Consider the following 19,267-nt stretch of genomic DNA (forward strand, 5'->3'; position numbering starts at 1 on the left):
AGATTAGTCAAGCATGATTTCCCCTTCGTAAATCCATGCTGACTTGGACCGATCCTGTTACTGTTATCCAAATGTGCCGCTATTTCATCTTTTATGATTGACTCCAGCATCTTCCTCTATAAACTCACCCCTCAGCCTCCTGTGCACCAAGGAGCAATGTCCTCGTGTGCCCAACCACTTCTTGGAGTTCAGGCCCTAGAATCATTGTAGACTTTGAGTCACCATGTTATGGGAAAGATGTTGGCAAGCTGAAAAGAGAGCAGAGAAGATTTACGAGGATGTTGTCAGGACTCAAGGGCCTGAGCTATAGGGAGAGATTGAGCAGGCTAGGACTTTATTTCTTGGAGTGCAGGAGGAAGAGGGGAAATCTTACATCGAAGTACAACGATCTTCCACGCACAAAACCAATCCGGCTAATATAAGCCAATAGAACTGTGGTTGTTGGGTCAAACAATGAGGTTCTATCAAAATAAAAAATATTTTACAACTATTACAAGATTATGCTTGAAAAAAAGAATAAAATCAAATTCATGTATAACAAAATATCTTATTCAAGAATTCAGTTTTGTTATATCAGGCCCGTACGAAGCTTTTCAAAAAGGGGGGTGGCATGAGAGGGGGTGCGGGCGGGCCTGAACGGCGGTGCTGAGCGGGGGGGGAGTGCGGGCGGGCCTGAACGGCGGGGCTGAGCGGGGGGGGGGGGGGGCCGGAACGGCGGTGGGGGGTGGCGGCGTGACTTTTTTTTATTACTCTAGAGGGAAAAAAGGGGGGTGCGTTCACACCCTCCGCACCCCCCCTTCGGACGGCCATGTATATAGTTTTCTATTTTTAAAGTTATGGCATAGAAACAGCCATTCAGACCAACCAATCCATGCCACTGTTTATGCTCCACCTGCACTTCCTCCTGTCTATCCACTTTCTATCAGCATAACCTTTTATCCTTGTCTTCCTCATATGCTTGCTTGTCCAGCCTCCCTTTAATTTAATCTATACTATTCCCAATTCATTTTCTTTGTGATTATCTTACAATTTTATTACACGTTCTTCTGATTGTCTCAAATGATGCTCTTCTCCACATATTCCCACTGGAATATTCCCTCTACATCCACAATATCAAAGTAAGTTTGCATTGTTCAAAGCCTCATAAAAGTGGGATCTGTTAAGTTACCAGGATTGATTCTTAAAGTTCAAAGTGTCATTCCCCAAGATGACCAATATAGCAGGTTTTACCCAAATCAATTTCTCTGAATGTTACTTAAATGGCAGTTAAATGTTACCAGAGAATGAACTCAAGACCAGACATACCTAGATAATAGCCTAAAGCATATCAATAATGATGACACATGGCAGCTTTTGTCTATGCATGAGGTATTGTTACTCTGATTTTGACAGTTATGGCCACAGACTGTTTCATCAAAAGGTAGTTGTCCCTTCACAAGAAACAGCAGTTCTATTGGCCACAAATGTATGGAATTAGAAGTGAAAAAAATTAATTATACCAAACTACAATAAAACAGTATTTGCAGTGTAGGAATTATAGAAAAATAGAATCATATAAAAATAGGCGTAGGAGTAGGCTATTCGGCCCTTCGAGCAGGAGTAGGCCATTCGGCCCTTCGAGCCAGCACTGCCATACAATATGATCATGGCTGATCATCTAAAATCCGTACCCCATTCCTGCTTTTTCCCCATATCCTTTAATTCCTTTAGCCCTAATAGCTAAATCGAACTATTTCTTGATAAGTAGATGTTTTACAAAGATTATGACAGATGCAAAGAAAAAAAACGGAAACAAACAGTCCCTTTCAGGATATCAGATTGTACCATCAAGAATTAAGAGTGTTTTATTGTCATATGTCCCGGACGGGACAATGAAATTCTTACTTGCTGCAGCACAACAGAATATGTGAATATGAAAACATTGTATATAAGGGGGGGAAAAAAAGAAAAAGTCCAATAAATAACAAATATAGTGCAAATAACAAATAATGATATAGTCTTTTGCAGTTCAGAGCTCATAACTTATTTGTTGTGTTTAATAGTAGGTATGTTACAAAACTTACCTTCAGCGGCGCTGCAGTTCTGCCACTGCCCGTGTGCGCGACTTTGGCGCCTTTAAGAGGGGGGCGGGTTTAAAATGCGATTTTTCTGCAGCCTATTCAAATCGATCTCTGTCAGGCTGTTTAGTTGCTAAATAAAAATCGCTTCTACTGCCGTTTTATTACGTTTATTAAAATTAGCGCTGGATAATTTAATTCTTGGAGTAAAATTAAAATCATCTTCAAATGCCGTCAACGCCGACAACGGGACGGATCTCACGTGGGGACAAGGCAAGGTATGCCATTTATTTTTTCCATATAGTTGCTTCTTAGTCTGCCTTTAATCAAAATTTCACATTGCGAAAATGTCATTATGTAAATATACGAACCAGCAGTATTTTTCCTGCCGATATGGGGTTTAAATTCACTACAACCGCAACGTTCCAAACAAGTGCGTTCCACAAAATCCCACTCGAAAGATGATTTAAATGCCCATTAATTTACAGGAATTAAACACTAAATTCCTTCCATTTGGCCTATAAATTCATGACAATGAGATTTAAAAATCATGTTGTATTGTGAGTTCTTGTGTGAATGTTATATGGACACTTAGGCTTTTTAAAAATGTTAACCTTTTCTTAAGAAATGGATAGATGTTTAGATCTAGTAATTGAATTTTGTAATTAGCTACAATTGGGTAACTAACTAATTATATGCTTTAATTTCATGTCATCCAATTAAGATTGTTTCATATTTGTTTCAGAATGCTTCAATCTATAATAACTGAAAATTTCATTCAGTTCTCTTAATTTTTAAGAAAGTTGTGCGCTTTTGACTGTCCTCGATCATGCTTTTGTGTTGTCAATGGAAAAGCAATAGGGAACAAGATACTTTTTTCCGAGTATGACAAATGGCCATAACTTTTTTAATACTGAAGATATGAAAGTGAATTAGGTGTCAAATTGCTATTAATAGCCTGATGGCTGTGTGGAAGAAGCTGTTCCTGAACCTGGACGTTACAGTCTTCAGGCTCCTTTACCTTCTTCCTGATGGCAGTGGTGAGATAAGTGTGTGGCCAGGATGGTGTGCGTCCTTGATGATTTTGCCTGCCTTTTTGAGGCAGCAACTACGATAGATCCATACGACAGTGGGGAGGTCAAAGCCGGTGATGGACTGGGCAGTGGTCACAACTTTTTATAGTCAATGATGTACATTTAAACTGTATTTTTAATTGTAATGCAGGAAATGCAGCTACCACAGAGCAATGTCACACAAGCAGCACAAGATCGGGCCCATTGGCCCACAATTTTTGTGCCGAACTTAGTCATAGCAGTCAACATAATCTATTGAACAGTCTATTTGGCCTCTTATTTTTATGTTGATGTTGACTGGAACAAGCTAGATTATGCAAATGCCTTTTCCGCAGAGTCCTACACATATTTCATCCAAGAATTTATCTAATTTGCTTTTAGAATAATTGAATGTTCTTCCTTTCGTTTCTCAGGTAGGCCATTCCAGTTAATAGCAGTTAACTAAGTATTTAACTTTACTCTCTTTTTTTAAACTTAACTTCTTTCTCCTAAAACACCCGGTCTCTGTTAATCACAAGAATGCTCCAGGCTTTTTAAACGTAAAAATGAACACATTCAAAGCATTTCACATATTCTGAATTATTTTATAAAGTGCAGTCTTGTTTAAAATTATGAGCATTTGCACCAAAAATCCATCAGTGAATGAACAGCCTTCTGAATTTGCTTTGTCACTTTCAAAGTTTTTTGTACCATTTGTTCCTGTTCCTGCACTGCCTTTAATGTTAGAAAGAAATAGAAATGATACAATATTAATCAATTTGCTTCAAAAATTTCTGCTGTAAATTTTATTTGCTATGTGACTATCCATTTCAATGATCACAATCTGCACCTTAATTTTGTTATTTATGTTTACAAAGGGTAAAATTAATTAATTTTCTTCTGATAAGGTTGCTTAAAATAGATGGGAGGGGATTCATGTGGAACGTAATCATTGGCATGAATGGGTTGGGCTGCATACACATCCTGATTCAATGCTGTGAATCCTACCTAAGGTAAGAAATCCTCTCAAAGCAGCAGAACAAAAATTTATATATTTGTTGTCATGACGACAGGGAGCGTTTTAATTTGTTTGTCAGGACTCCTGTTCATTTACGGTGGCAGTTTAGTTGCTAGGTGATGTGTGATTCTCACTAGGATCTGCTTTTAGAAAAAAAACAGCTGTTATAAACTGTGTTATAAATGTGTGCAATCTCCCTCGTTGCGTTGTTCATCAAATTAATTACATTATTTTGTGAAAATTGTCATTAATTGGTGTTAAGTATATTGAAACTGTTACAACTGATTGAATATTAAAAATGAATGAAACAAAATATTACCACTAATACTTAAAATATTGGCATTAGGATGTTACTTGCAATAGAGAACTGTAAGGAGCAATTGGTTATGATGGAGATACTAGGAACTGTTAGAGTCATAGTGTCATACAGCGTGGAACCAGGCCTTTGGCCCAACTTGCCCACACCAGCCAACCTGTCACGGTTACACTGTTACATGAGTCCCACCTGCCTATGTTTGGCGCATATCCCTCCAAACCTGTCCTATCCTTGTACCTGTCTAACTGTTTCTTAAAAGTTGGGATAGGCCCTGCCTCAACTCGTTCCATATGCTCTACACCCTTTGGGTGAAATACGTTCCATACGCTCTGGAAAAAAACACCCCTCAGATTCCTATTAAATTTTTTCCCCTTAACCTTAAACCTATATCCCCTGGTCTGCGATTCCCCTACTTTGGGCAAGAGACTCTGTGCATCTACCCGATCTATGCCTCTCATAATTTTGTACACCTCTATAAGATCACCCCTCATCCTCTTGCGCTCTAAGGAATAGAGTCCCAGCCTACTCAACCTCTCCCTATTGCTCAGACCCTCGAGTCCTGGCAACATCCTCGTAAATCTTTCTTTACCCTTTCCAGCTTGACAACATCTTTCCTATAACATGGTGCCCGAGAACTAAACACAATATACTAAATGCGGCCTCACAAACATCTTATATAACTGCAACATGAGCTCCCAATTTCTATATTCAATACTCTGACTGATGAAGAACAATGTGTCAAAAGTCTTTTTGACCACCCTATCTACCTGCAACTCCACCATCAAAGAACCCTTCACCTGCACGCCTAGATGTGGCCCTTGTGGCAAAGGGGATCAGAGGGTATGGAGAGAAGGCAGGTACGGGATACTGAGTTGGATGATCAGCCATGATCATATTGAATGGCGGTGCTGGCTCGAAGGGCCGAATGGCCTACTCCTGCACCTAATTTTTATGTCTATGTTTCTATGATCCCTCTGATCTACAACACATCCCAGAATGCAAGAGAAGTGGGGGCAGGACAAAATCTGGTAAGTTGTAGGTGGATTCTGGGGAGGGGGACTTTTGATTGGCAGATGGTTGGACAAAGGCCAGAGTTGAAAAGACGAGAAGTGTGAGATAAAAAGATATGCATAGAAGTGCACATTGTGAAGCCAGAGGAAGGAATATAGGTGGAAGGAAACAGGGAGAGGGGGAAGGGAAAAAGTGGGTGTTAATCCAAGTGGAGCACATGGTTAGAGGTTAGAACCTGTAGAGGTTGGTGAGAGTTGTTGAAGACATGCTGAACTTACTAAGCCTTCTAAGAAAGTAGAGGCATTGGTGTGCTATCTTGGCCATTGCTTCGATATGGCTGGTCCAGGACAAGTTGCTGATGAAGAGTGTTGTAAAAACAAGCCTGAAGGCTTTGTGTCTCAATGCAAGGAGCATTCGTAATAAGATAGATGAGTTGAATGTGCAGATAGCTATTAATGACTATGATATAGTTGGGATCACGGAGACATGGCTCCAGGGTGACCAAGGCTGGGAGCTGAACATCCAGGGATATTCAATATTCAGGAGGGATAGACAGAAAGGGAAAGGAGGTGGGGTAACGTTGCTGGTTAGAGAGGAGATTAACGCAATAGAAAGGAAGGACATTAACTTGGAGGATGTGGAATCGATATGGGTAGAGCTGCGAAACTCTAAGGGGCAGAAAACGCTAGTGGGAGTTGTGTACAGGCCACCTAACAGCAGTAGTGGAGTTGGGGATGGCATCAAACAGGAAATTAGAAATGCGTGCAACAAAGGTAAAACAGTTATAATGGGTGACTTCAATCTACATATAGATTGGGTGAATCAAATTGGCAAGGGTGCTGAGGAAGAGGATTTCTTGGAATGTATGCGGGATAGTTTTCTAAACCAACATGTAGAGGAACCAACGAGAGAGCAGGCTATTCTAGACTGGGTATTGAGTAATGAGGAAGGGTTAGTTAGCAGTCTTATTGTGCGTGGCCCCTTGGGCAAGAGTGACCATAATATGGTTGAGTTCTTCATTAGGATGGAGAATGACATTGTTAATTCAGAAACAAGGGTCCTGAACTTAAAGAAAGGTAACTTTGAGGGTATGAGACGTGAATTGGCCAAGATAGACTGGCAATTGATTCTTAAAGGGTTGACGGTGGATATGCAATGGAAGGCATTTAAAGACTGCATGGATGAGCTACAACAATTGTTCATCCCAGTTTGGCAAAAGAATAAATCAGGGAAGGAAGTGCATCCGTGGATAACAAGGGAAATCAGGGATAGTATCAAAACAAAAGATGAAGTTTACAAAATAGCAAGAAAAAGCAGCCTACCAGAGGACTGGGAGAAATTCAGAGACCAGCAGAGGAAGACAAAGGGCTTAATTAGGAAAGGGAAAATAGATTATGAAATAAAACTGGCAGGGAACATAAAAACTGACTGCAAAAGTTTTTATAGATTTGTGAAGAGAAAAAAATTAGTTAAAACAAATGTAAGTCCCTTGCAGTCAGAAACAGGTGAATTGATCATGGGGAACAAGGACATGGCAGACCAATTAAATAATTACTTTGGTTCTGTCTTCACTAAGGAAGACATAAATAATCTGCCGGAAATAGCAGGGGACCGGCGGTCAAATGAGATGGAGGAACTGAGTGAAATCCAGGTTAGCCGGGAAGTGGTGTTAGGTAAATTGAATGGATTAAAGGCCGATAAATCCCCAGGGCCAGATAGGCTGCATCCCAGAGTACTGAAGGAAGTAGCCCCAGAAATAGTGGATGCATTACTTATAATTTTTCAAAACTCTTTAGGTTCTGGAGTAGTTCCTGCTAGAATCAGTTATTAAAGATGGGATAGCAGCACATTTGGAAAGTGGTGAAATCATTGGACAAAGTCAGCATGGATTTATGAAAGGTAAATCATGTCTGACAAATATTTTAGAATTTTTCGAGGATGTAACTAGTAGAGTGGATAAGGGAGAACCAGTGGATGTATTTTATCTGGACTTTCAGAAGGCTTTCGACAAGGTCCCATATAGAGATTAGTATACAAGCTTAAAGCACATGGTATTGGGGGTTCAGTATTGATGTGGATAGAGAACTGGCTGGCTGGCAGACAGGAAGCAAAGAGTAGGAGTAAACGGGTCCTGTTCACAATGGCAGGCAGTGACTAGTGGGGTACCGCAAGGCTCAGTGCTGGGACCCCAGCAATTTACAATATATATTAATGATTTGGACGAGGGAATTGAATGCAACATCTCCAAGTTTGCGGATGACACGAAGCTTGGGGGCAGTGTTAGCTGTGAGGAGGATGCTAGGAGGCTGCAAGGTGACTTGGATAGGCTGGGTGAGTGGGCAAATGCATGGCAGATGCAGTATAATGTGGATAAATGTGAGGTTATCCACTTTGGTGGCAAAAACAGGAAAGTAGACTATTATCTGAATGGTGGCCGATTAGGAAAGGGGGAGATGCAACGAGACCTGGGTGTCATGGTACACCAGTCATTGAAAGTAGGCATGCAGGTGTAGCAGGCAGTGAAGAAAGCAAATTTATATGTTAGCATTCATAGCAAAAGGATTTGAGTATCGGAGCAGGGAAGTTCTACTGCAGTTGTACAGGGTCTTGGTGAGACCACACCTGGAGTATTGCGTACAGTTTTGGTCTCCTAATCTGAGGAAGGACATTCTTGCCATAGAGGGAGTACAGAGAAAGTTCACCAGACTGATTCCTGGGATGTCAGGACTTTCATATGAAGAAAGACTGGATTGACTCGGCTTGCACTCGCTAGAATTTAGAAGATTGAGGGGGGATCTTATAGAAACGTACAAAATTCTTAAGGGGTTGGACAGGCTTGATGAAGGAAGATTGTTCCCAATGTTGGGGAAGTCCAGAACAAGGGGTCACAGTTTAAGGATAAGGGGGAAATCTTTTAGGACCGAGATGAGGAAAACATTTTTCACACAGAGAGTGGTGAATCTCTGGAATTCTCTGCCACAGAAGGTAGTTGAGGCCAGTTCATTGGCTATATTTAAGAGGGAGTTAGATGTGGCCCTTGTGGCTAAAGGAGAGAAGGCAGGTACAGGATACTGAGTTGGATGATCAGCCATGATCATATTGAATGGCGGTGCAGGCTCGAAGGGCCGAATGGCCTATTCCTGCACCTATTTTATATGTTTCTATGTTTCTATGATATTAATTCTCCTTCCCATTCCCACACTGACCTTTCTTTCCTAGGCTCCTCTATTGTCAGAGTCATGGGAAAGAGTCCTGTATTTGCAGACTGGAGTCATGCTTTAAGCAGGTGTGAAGTGATTGGGGAGGCTTAGGTGAGGAAGGATCTAGTCTTTTCAAACTGGAGTCAGGCTGTGAGTAGTTGTGAAGTGTTGGTTGGGGAGGGGGTGTGGGGGTACCAGAGTTAGGTTTTGGTTTATCGAAACTGCAGTAGAACTCATTCAGGTCGTTGGTCAGCTGACGATTGTCCAAGGAGCGGGGGGTTTTCCTCGTGTAGCTTTGATTACTTGCTAGCCCTTCCACCCTGAAGAAGAGTAATTCGCTGAGAACTTGCTCCTCAACTTCTCAGAGTACCTTTCCTTGGCAGCTCTGATTCCTCTTCTCAGCTTGTACTTGGCTTGCCTGTAGAGGTCTGCATCCCAGCTCCTGTAGGAACTACCCCTACAAACGTCAAAATGCCCAAAGTCAAGTCAACGCCTTGTAAAAACTGAACGATTTGGTGAGAGTGTATGGGAATGATACATTCTCTACAGCCAACTGTGGCTGTTTTGCAAAGCATGTGAGAAAGCAGTGAATCATGAGAAGAAATATTTCATCTCCCAGCATGTACAGACAGCTAAATACAAGTCAACAGCAGAGAAACTGAAGGTAAGAAATACGCAAGCGTGTTTCCTCACAACATTTACTGCTGGCTCCAGTCGCAAATCTGAGTTTTCATGTGATCTGTGTAAAGCATTAATTGATGCTGGAATTCCACTGTGGAAATTGGAAAACAAATCTCTCAGAGGTTTTTTAGAGAAACACACAGAGGAACATATACCGAGCGCATCATCATTACGGAAAAAGTATGTTAACAGCAACTTCAACATTGTTGTGCAGAAAATTAGAGATGAAGTTGCACGCAACAAAATATGGATCTCAATAGACGAGACAACCGATACTGTGGGGAGATATGTTGCCAATGTGGCCATCGGTACACTGGAGGCAGGTCAACCATCAAAGGAGTATTTGTTGACATTGGAATTATTGCAGAAGTCAAACAGCTCAACTATTGCTCAGTTGTTTACATCTTCACTGGCTGTACTTTGGCCAGCAGGTATAAAACACAAGAATGTTGTTCTATTTGTGACTGATGAAGCTCCGTACATGAAAAAAGCTGCTTGTGCTCTTAAAGTTTTATTCTCCAAAATGTTGCATTTGAAATGCTTAGCTCACGGACTCCATAGAATTGCCGAGCACATACGTAGCTTGTGTGTGAATGTGTGTGAGTGATTGGTGGTGGTCGGAGGGGCCGTAGGCGCAGATTGGCAGCCACGCTTCCGTCAGTCTGCCCCAGGGCAGCTGTGGCTACAGAAGTAGCTTACCACCACCGAGTGTGACTGAGGAGTGAATAAATAATGCGATGTAAAGCGCCTTGAGTATTAGAAAGGCGCTATATAAATCCCATCCATTATTGTTTCCAAATGTCGATCGCCTAATTTCCAATGTCAAGAAAATCTTCCTCAAAGCACCGTCACATGTGCAGTTGTTCAAGGAAATGGCACCTGAGGTTCCGCTACCTCCTCAGCCCGTTTTGACTAGGTGGGGTACATGGCTCTCAGCTGTACTCTACTATGCTGCATATTTTGAAAAGACAAAATAAATCGTCAAATGTTTTGAAGAAGAAGAATCTGCTGCAGTCAGGATCGTCAGTGAACTCATGTAGAAAAAGTCCCTCCACCGTGATCTTGTGTTTATTGCTTCCAATTTTGCAAACTTCCAACAAGCTAACACTTCCCTTGAGAAACGTGGTGAAACATTAGTGAATAACTTGCAGGTTTTCAACAAAGTAACTGACGATATTCGTAAAGTTCCTGGCGATGTAGGTAAAGACATACAAGGAAAATGTGAGAGAGTGATTTTAGCTAACGAAGATCTTGAAGAAATACAAAACATAGCTTAAGTTCTCAAAGGTTGTTGTTATGCACAATATATCAACATGAATATAGAGTTTGTAGCTTGTTTTGGGTATGCACCAGTAACCTCAGCTAGGGTAAAAATAAGTTTTTCACAAATTAAGCATATTCTGTCTGACAGACGGCATAGTTTAACACCAGATAATTTAAAAAAAATGCTAGTAATTATGTGCAACCAGGCAACTTTGGTCATTTAATGTAGTATACCTTTATATTATCATTTTTAACCATATTTTACGATTTTTTTGTCAATAAATGCCTTTTCGTGCCTTTTTTGTAATTTTATTATGCCTTTTTGCCTGCCTATTTCAGAGATTTTTAGCGCCTGAACATCCTGGCTCTATTCATTACTGTGTAGCTGGACACAATTCCAACTCCATCTTCAAATTCGCCGATGACACCACCATTGATGAATTACATATGATAATAAATCAAAGTATAGGAGAAAGATCAATTAATTGTCCAAATGGTGACAGAACAATAACATTGCTCTTAGCGACTGTAAAACCAAGGAACTGATTGTTGGCTTTGGAAGAAGGTCAAGAATCCACAAACCTGCCTTCATCGACAGGATGGTGGTGGAGAGTCAAAAACTTCAAATTCCTAGGTGTGCATATCTCTGAAGATCTGTCCTGGACCCAGTACATAGATGCAATCATAAAGAAAGCTCATTATGCCTCTACTTCTTTAGAAGATTGAGGTAATGTGGCATGTCAATGAATACTCTCTTGAACAGGTACAGGTGTACATTGGAAAGCATATTGACCGGTAGCATCACGGCGTGGTTTTACAAAACGTTGTGAACACTTCATCACGGGGACTGACTTCACCACCATCGAAGGGATCTACAGCAGTCGCTGCCTCAAAAGGCAGCCACCTTCATCAGAGACACACACCACCTTGGTCGCACTCTCAATTCACTCTTGCCATCGGGGAAGAAGGTCTAGGAGGCAGAAAACTGTAACGTATAGGTTCAAGAGCAGCTTGGTCCCGACAACCATCAGGCTATTTAACACCCTATTTATCTCAAGATGGCGGATGTGCGGGAGTGGGCGCCGTCTGTGTATGGCAGCCTGCCCGCAGTCCGTCTCTACACCTTTTTTAATTTTATTTTATTCTAAGTCCTGTTAAAAAATGTTAGTGGAGGTCTTCTATGTGGGGGGTGGGGGTGGGGAAGGGGGAAACTTTATTTCTTAGTCACCTACCTGGTCGGAGAGGCAGCATCCCTCCAAGCTGCTTCTTCGCCCCGTCCTCGCGGCCTACCATCGAGAATGGAGCGGCGTTTCCTGTAGGGACCGGCCGGGACTACAGCTTCGGCGGCGGTGGCGCAGCACTGGGATAGCACGGAGCGGGCGATGCCTTGCCGGGTCGCCGTGCGGTAAGCTCCGGAGCGTTGTGGCATTCGATCCCAACATCGGGCGGCGCTGGATTTGGAGCGCCGCAGAGCCAGGGATCGAGTTCACCAGGGTAGGAGCTCCAACCGGCGCGGCCTGAGGACTACGAGTGCCCCGGTCTCCAGGGAGGAGGCAGCCGCTCCAGACTTTTCCAAGCCGCTGAGGAATGTTTCACCCGACGCCGAAGTTCCATCTTCACGGCAAGAGGGCCCTGAAAATCATCGGACTGGCTGCACGGCCACAAATGGGCCCCGACCTCGGGTGTTTCACAGGGGAATAGGACTTAACTTTCTGGTGCCTTTCCCCACAGTGGAAATGTTTTGATTCTGCTGTGGGGGGACGTTTGTGTTGAACTCTATAATGTGTTGTGTCCATTTTATTCATTTTTTTTTAACCTTTTTCTATGGTGTGTAATGGAACTTATTATTTCATTTATGTAAAGCACTTTGGTGTCAATGCGAGTTGACTTAAAACGTGCTATATAAATAAAACTTACTTACTTACTTACCCTTCTTCCCACTCTGCTTCCTATAAATACTCTACCCCCTACTCCCAATTCCTCCGTCTACGCTGCGTCTGCATCCAGGATGAGGTGTTCCATAACAGGTCATCGGAGATGTCCTAATTCTTTAGGGAACGGGGGTTTCCCTCTTGCATTATAGATGAGGCTCTTCTCAATATTTTGCAGATCCGCCCTTGCTCCCCCTCCCCCCATTCGCACCAAGGACAGAGTCCCCCTTGTCCTCACCGTCCACCCATCAGCCGTCGCATACAACATATAATCCTCCGAGATTTTTGCCACCTCCAATGGGATCCCACTACTGGCCACATCTTCCCATCTCCATCCCATTCTGCTTTCCGCAGAGACTGTTCCCTTCCCAACTCCCTGGTCAACTCGTCCCTTCCCATACAAACCACCCATTTCCACAGGTAGTTTCCCCTGGAACCGTAGGAGATGCAACACCTGTCCAGTTACCTCCCCCCTCAACTCCATCCAAGGACCCCGATAGTCTTCTCAGATGAGGCAGAGGTTCACTTGCACCTCCTCCAACCTCATCTACTGTATCCGCTGTTCCAGGTGTCAACTCCTGTATATCGGCAAGATCAATCACAGGCTCAGCGATCGTTTCGCTGAACACCTCCGCTCAGTCCGCCTAAACCCAGCTGATCTCCCGGTTGCGCAGCATTTTAATTCCCCCTCCCATTCTCAATCTGACCTTTCTGTCAGAAGGAACAGCACCTCATATTTCGCTTGGGTAGCTTACACCCCAGCGGTATGAACATTGATTTCTATAACTTCAAGTAGCCCTTGCTTTCCCTCCCTCTCCATCCCCTCCCCCTTCCCAGTTCTCCCACCAGTCTTACTGTCTCTGACTACATTTAACCTCTGTACTGCCTACTCCCCTGACATCAGTCTGAAGAAAGGTGACAACCTAAAGCATCACCCATTTCTTCTCTCCAGAGATGCTGCCTGTCCCGCTGAATTCTCCAGCATTTTGTGTCTACGCAGGCTATTAAACACTACAACCTCCAAATAAGATCAGACTACATGAACTTAGGGGCATTGATTTTGTCTTTTCACTAACATTGTTTTTTTGTATATAACATTTTAAAAATATATAGCTGCAAAGAAATAACACCAATAAGAACATAATTTCAAAACCATATGTCCTCTGGGAAACACTGAACTACAGGCTGAAATACATGTTTGAGCCAAGGAGAAAATCGATGCAAAATGCCATAATAGACAATAGACAATAGGTGCAGGAGTAGGACATTCGGCCCTTCGAGCCAGCACCGCCATTCAATGTGATCATGGCTGATCATCCCCAATCAGTACCCCGTTCCTGCCTTCTCCCTATATCCCCTATTTTTAAGAACCCTATCTAGTTCTCTCTTGAAAGCATCCAGAGAACCTGCCTCCACCGCCCTCTGAGGCAGAGAATTCCACAGACTCACCACACTCTGTGAGAAAAAGTGTTTCCTCGTCTCCGTTCTAAATGGCTTACCCCTTATTCTTAAACTGTGGCCCCTGGTTCTGGACTCACCCAACATCGGGAACATGTTTCCTGCCTCTAGCATGTCCAAACCCATAACAATCATATGTTTCAATGAGATCCTCTCATCCTTCTAAACTCCAGAGTGTACAAGCCCAGCTGCTCCATTCTCTCAGCATATGACAGTCCCGCCATCCCGGGAATTAACCTTGTAAACCTAGGCTGCACTCCCTCAATAGCAAGATTGTCCTTCCTCAAATGAGGGGACCAAAACTGCACACAATACTCCAGGTGTGGTCTCACTAGGGCTCTGTACAACTGCAGAAGGACCTCTTTGCTCCTATATTCGATTCCTCTTGTTATAAAGGCCTACATGCCATTCGCATTCTTCACTGCCTGCTGTACCTGCATGCTTACTTTCATAGACTGATGAACAAGGACCCCCAGATCCCGTTGTACTTCCCTTTTTCCCAACTTGACGCCATTTAGATAGTAATCCGCCTTCCTGTTTTTGCTACCAAAGTGGATAACCTCACATTTATCTGCATTAAACTGCATCTGCCGTGCATCTGCCCACTCCCCCAACCAACCCTGCATTCTTATAGCATCCTCCTCACAGTTCACACTGCCACCCAGCTCTGTATCATCTGCAAATTTGCTAATGTTACTTTGAATCCCTTCATCCAAATCATTGATGTATATTGTAAATAGCTGCAGTCCCAGCACCGAGCCTTGCGGAACCCTACTAGTCACTGCCAGCCATTCTGGAAGTGACCCGTTAATCCCTACTCTTTGTTTCCTGTTGGCACTCTACCCCCAATACCATGTGCCCTAATTTTGCCCACTATTCTCCTATGTGGGACCTTATCCAATGCTTTCTGAAAGTCCAGGTACACTACATCTCCCTTGTTCATTTTCCTAGTTACATCTTCAAAAAATTCCAGAAGATTAGTCAAGCTTGATTTCCCCTTCGTAAATCCGTGCTGACTGCTATCCAAATGTTCGGCTATCTTATCTTTTATAATTGACTCCAGCATCTTTCCTACCACCGATGTCAGGCTAACTGGTCTATAATTCCCTGTTTTCTCTCTCTCGCCTTTCATAAAAAGTGGGATAGCATTAGCTACCCTCCAATCCACAGGAACTGATTCTGAGTCTATAGAACATTGGAAAATTATCACCAATGCATCCACGATTTCTAGAGCCACTTCCTTAAGTACCCTGGGATGCAGACCATCAGGCCCTGGGGATTTATTAGCCTTCAGTCCCATCAGTCTATCCAACACCATTTCCTGCCTAATGTGGATTTCCTTCAGTTCCTCTGTCACCCCAGATCCTCTGGCCACTGCTATATCAGGAAGATTGTTTGTGTCCTCCTTAGTGAAGACAGATCCAAAGTACCTGTTCAACTCATCTGCCATTTCCTTGTTCCCCATAATAAATTCACCTTTTTTTCCTCTTCACATACCTAAAGAAGCTTTTACTAAATTAAATTTCTTTATTTATATAGCACATTTTTAGTCAACTTGCATTGACCCCAAAGTGCTTCACATAATTACATCCACACACAGGCAAAGGTGGGTGAAGTGTCTTGCCCAAGGACACACACAGGCAAAGGTGGGTGAAGTGTCTTGCCCAAGGACACAACGACAGTATGCACTCCAAGCGGGATTCGAACCAGCTAACTTCCGGTTGCCAGCCGAACACTTAGCCCATTGTGCCATCTACTAACCTGCTTTATATTCTTGGCTAGCTTAAATTCGTACCTTATCTTTTCTCCCCGTATTGTCTTTTTGGTTATCCTCTGTTGTTCTTTAAACACTACCCAATCCTCTTGCTTCCCACTCATCTTTGCTACGTTGTACTTCTTCGCTTTAATTTTTATACTGTCCCTGACGTCCCTTGTCAGCCATGGTCGTCCCTTTCTCCCCTTGGAATCTTTCTTCCTCCTAGGAATGAACTGATCCTGCAGCTTCTGTATTATTCCTAGAAACACCTGCCATTTTCGTTCCACTGTCATCCCTGCTAGTGTATCTTTCCGGTCAACTTCGGCCTGCTCCTCCCTCATGGCCCCATAGTCCCCTTTATTCAACTGCAACACTGACAACTCCGATCTGCTCTTCTCCCTCTCCAATTGTAGATTAAACCTGATCATTTTATGGTCACTGGCTCCTAATGGCTCATTAACCTCGAGGTCTTTTATCAAATCCGGTTCATTACATAACACTAAATCCAGAATTGCCTTCTCCCTGGTAGGCTCCAATACAAGCTGTTCTAAGAATCCATCACGAAGGCACTCTACAAAGTCCCTTTCTTGGGGTCCAGTACCAACCTGATTTTCCCAGTCTACCTGCATGTAGAAATCTCCCATAACAACCAGAGCATTACTTTTGCTACATGCCAATTTCCTAATGTTTCAAGGCAATTTAAGTACCAAATAGTGTAAAAGATGGGAAAATGGCTGCCATTTGCACACTAGGTCCAGCAAGCATTAATAAATAACCAAATTATGTTTCAGATGTAGCAAGGATATAAAGAACCTTTATGGAAAAAATAATAATTTTAGCCTGAAATTTCCAATCTGTATGGTTTTCTGTTTTTTAAAGATAGTGTTCATGGAAATAAATCTATTTAATTTCCAGTTCAAATTATTAGCGAAAATGAGAAATCAGTTATTTTCTTGTAATTTCCATTCAGGACAAACACAGAAAGGCGGAATCATCCGTGAAGAAAGAATACGGTTAAAACTACATCTTGCTGTGAACATGTACAAAGGAGATCAGCTTAAGGTCCAAATTGCAATAGTTCTTAATTTAGAAAGTGACCTACAGTTTGTTTCCCATGATCTTGAACTGGCACAGAAAGGATCCAAGTGACCTGGTATGATTGGAGCATTAGCCATGGCATTTTCCATATCAAAATTAAAATAACTAACATACTGTTCTTAATGCCTCCGCGAACTGAGGTCATGTAGGGCACAACAGAGTTATTTATCCAAGGTGAGATACTCACAGCTAGTGAACATACCATGAATCCTGAGAAATCATCTGCATCACTGCTGTATGAGAATATAAAAGTTTAGGATTATGGAAAGTCAATTTAATATTAGTCATAGTGTCATGGAGTCATACAGCGTGCAAACATGCCCCTCGGTCCAACTTGCCCACACCGACCAACATGTCACATCTGCACCCATCCCAATTGCCTACATATCCTTCCAAACCTGTCCTGTCCATGTACCTGCAGAAACCTAAATGAAAATACTTGAATAATTTCTGAGCTGACATTAATTCCAACCTGTATACCAGTTCTTAGAGTATAGCGAGGCGCGTGGTATGAAACAAAGTGATCTTTATTGTGTTATACAGAGAACAGCTCACACGTGACTGGGGAGGGTTCTCCCAGAGCTCTCTCTATATATATATATATAGGGGTGTGCCCTGATGTATATATATATATATATATACACATCAGGGCACACCCCTAAACCACGTGACGACTTCTTCCCGCCAAACATAGTCACGTGACCCTGCCAGTCCTAATGCCGAGGGTTCGGCCAATAAGTGGCCTGAACGGCCCCAAAGATGACCGGGACCGTATGGAGCTGCCATTTGCTACGGTTAGAGAGGGCCTCTGCTTTCCGGAACGTGTGTCGACCCCCGATGGGGGCAAAATGCGAACCTCCACCCCCATGTCAACAAGGAACCGTCGTACCGAATGTCGGTCCCAAGCGTAGAGGTGGTATAGCTGGCCGACCGCCGCAGCGATTACTGGCGGCCGGCCCAGGCATTTCCCAGATACGAACAGGGCGGGCAGCACTAATGGGCCGCAGAACCACAGCGTTGATGATAATAACACTCAGAGCTCCTGTGGATTTGGAAGCAACAGCAACGAAGAGCAGCAGGAGAAAACACTGATTGGCTCTAGCCCAAGTGGGAGGAGAGTTAGAAGTGAGTCAGAGGGAGAAAACAATTGAAAGCTGAGGAATTTGGTTTGTAAATTGGTAAATTAGGCAATTTACCAGTCAATATAAGCAAGACCGCTCTTAGGGAGCGGCAGTGAGGGAAGTGCCCTGTGAGAAAAGTGTGAGTCTTTGGCTCAAGAGTCTTCGGCGGGGAGGCTGAGGAGAGGAGGCTACGCAAAACGCTGGAGAGGGAGAGACGAAAGAAGGAGATGTCAGGCAAGCTGATTCAGTGTGATGCTTGCAGTATGTGGGAGGTCAAGGACACTGCTGGTGCCTCTGGCTGCTACAAATGTGAGAAGTGCATCCAGGTACAGCTCCTGAAGGACCGTGTTGGGGAACTGGAGAAGCAAGTGGATGACCTCAGGTTCGTCCGAGAAACTGAGTCGTTCCTCGACAAGTCCTACAGTAAGATTGTTATACCTAAGGGGAAAATAATTGTTCGGCACGGACTTGTATGGCCGAGATGGCCTGTTTCCGTGTTGTAATTGTTATATGGTTATATATGGTACTGGAAGAGAGAAAGTGGGTGACGGTGAGAAAGGGAGGGAAGCATGGAATGCAAACGTCCTCGGGTGTTGTACCTCTTGTGAACAGGTTCACCCACTTAGAAGCTGTCGGGACAGAAGACGTTATTACACTGAGCGGCGGACTGGCTTGCGAAGCAAATAGGGCTGTTGAGCCAAAACCAAAGAGGCCAACGTCAGGCAACGCCATTGTAGTGGGAGATTCCATTGTGAGAGGTACGGAGAGGGGTTTCTGCGGCAACAGACAGGATTCGAGGATGGTGTGCTGCCTTCCTAGTGCTAGGATCCAGGATGTCACGGACAGATTGCAGAAAATCCTCAAGGGCGAAGGTGAACAGCCGGAAGTGGTAGTGCATGTCGGCACAAACGATGTCGGAAAGAAGGGGATGAATATTCTGCAGCGTGACTTTAGAGAGCTCGGAAAAATGCTGAAAAGCAGGACATCCAGGGTTGTTATCTCTGGTTTGCTTCCAGTTCTTCGTGCTGGCGAGAGCAGGAACGGGGAGATACGGCACCTGAATGTGTGGCTGAGGAATTGGTGCACGGGGCAGGGATTTAGATTCTTAGATCACTGGGATCTGTTTTGGAGTAAGGGGGAACTGTACAAAAAGGACGGATTGCATCTTAACAGGTGGGGGACCAGCATTCTGGCAGGCAGGTTTGCCACTGCTACATGGGTGGTTTTAAACTGAATAAGGGGGGTGGGGTGTCAAATGGTATAGTCGAGGATGGAGTTAAAGGGAAAGGGTTTCTTAAATGTGTG

This window comes from Amblyraja radiata, chromosome 2, assembly GCF_010909765.2.
Source record: "Amblyraja radiata isolate CabotCenter1 chromosome 2, sAmbRad1.1.pri, whole genome shotgun sequence".
Taxonomy (NCBI): domain Eukaryota; kingdom Metazoa; phylum Chordata; class Chondrichthyes; order Rajiformes; family Rajidae; genus Amblyraja; species Amblyraja radiata.